This window comes from Giraffa tippelskirchi, chromosome 10, assembly GCF_054371585.1.
Source record: "Giraffa tippelskirchi isolate mGirTip1 chromosome 10, T2T-mGirTip1v1.2.pri, whole genome shotgun sequence".
Classification (NCBI taxonomy): Eukaryota; Metazoa; Chordata; class Mammalia; order Artiodactyla; family Giraffidae; genus Giraffa; species Giraffa tippelskirchi.
In genome coordinates this window covers 15,998,840-16,000,415 of record NC_137284.1, presented here as the reverse complement: position 1 = coordinate 16,000,415, position 1,576 = coordinate 15,998,840, and positions in this window count along the sequence as shown.

Sequence of the window (1,576 nt, the reverse complement as noted above, 5' to 3'; positions counted from 1 at the left end):
CCCCAGCCTCTGGTGTGAGTGCCTTGCTACCGTTCATTCTTTGGACCTTGAAGAGCCATGGGCTTGCCTCTGGGGACACAGGCTCGCTGCCTTGTGGGGAGACAGTGACAGGACCCCACCATTGCGTGAAGCAGACCTTGCTGGGGGCTCCTGGAGTATTAAGGGGAGAGCTGTGCTGTAGCAGGAGGACTTCCCGGGGGAGGTGTGACATGTGTGCCTCACTCTAGTATTTCATGTCCTTTTACTCCTTCTCCAGAGCGCTTCCTTTCCTTACATAGACCCGTGTTTCTGACCTACATCCTTTTCCTCTCTCTGAAGAACTGTTAACATTTCTTGCAAGGCAGGTCTGCTGGCAACAGTTTCCTTTATCTGAGAAAGTATTTCCACTTCATTCTGAAGGATACGGAAGTCAAGGTTTTCTTATCAACACTTCTAATATTTTGCTCCACTCTGTTCTTGCTGGCATGGTTTCTGAAGGAAAGTTGGATATAATTTTTATCATACTTCTCTCTAGGTAAGGTCCCTCCAACCTGGCTGTCAAGATTTTTGTGTGTTTGATTTTCTGCAGTTTGAGTATGATATGTTCAGGTGTAGCTGTTTTGCCATTTATCCTGCTTAGTGTTCTGAGCTTCCTGGATTTGCTGTTTGGAGTCTGTCATTAGTTTTGGAAAAATCTCAGCTATTACTTCAAATATTTTTTCTGTTCTTTTTGTTTCTCTCCTGGCTTCCCATTACTCAAACGGTACACCTCTTGTAATTATCCCCCAGATCTTGGATATTCTCTTTCACTTCTTTTCACTCTTTTTTTTTCTCTTTGTTTTTCCATTTGAAAAATTCCTGTTGACATTTCTTAAACTTCACCAACTCTTTCCTTGTCTACATGCAGTCTTCAGGTGAGCCCATCAAAGACGTTCTTTGTTTCTATTTCAGTGTTTCTTATTTCTGGCATTTCCTTCTGATTCTTTCTCGGGGTTCCCATCTCTCTGCTTACGCTACCCATTTGTTCTGGCATGGTATCCTTTTCCACTAGAGCCCTCAGCCTGTTTATCGAGGTTGTTCTAAGTTCTCAGTCTGATAATTCCAACTTATCTGCCACGCCTGATGAGTCTGGTTCCGATGCTTGCACTGTCTCTTCAGGATGTATGTTTCACTTCTCATCATACCTGTAGTTTGTTGTTGAAAGCCAGGTAAGATATCTGAGGTGGACAAGCCTTCAGTGTGAGGTTTTATATTTGTCTGGTCAGGAGTCAAGACTGTGTTTACTCTTTTTGGCAGCTGTGGGGTCAGAGGCTATAATTTCCTTTTGTGTCCTTGCTTTTGTCTTTGGGTTTTCCTAGAGATTCTTCCTTAAATAGGGCCTGACGCTTGCAGCTTTTAGAGCTGCAGTCCCCTCTCATTTTACAGGAGCCCTATTGATGTGGTGAGGGCTGAGCAGGGCAGCAAAGGAGCTTCCTGTAATCCTCTGATGAGGTCTCAGTCTCCGTTACTCTGTGCCCCTGGCCTGGGACCTTCATATGTATTTCTCAGCTCCTCCCTGACCCCTCCCTCAGGAGATGCAGGAAAGCAGGAGAGGGTA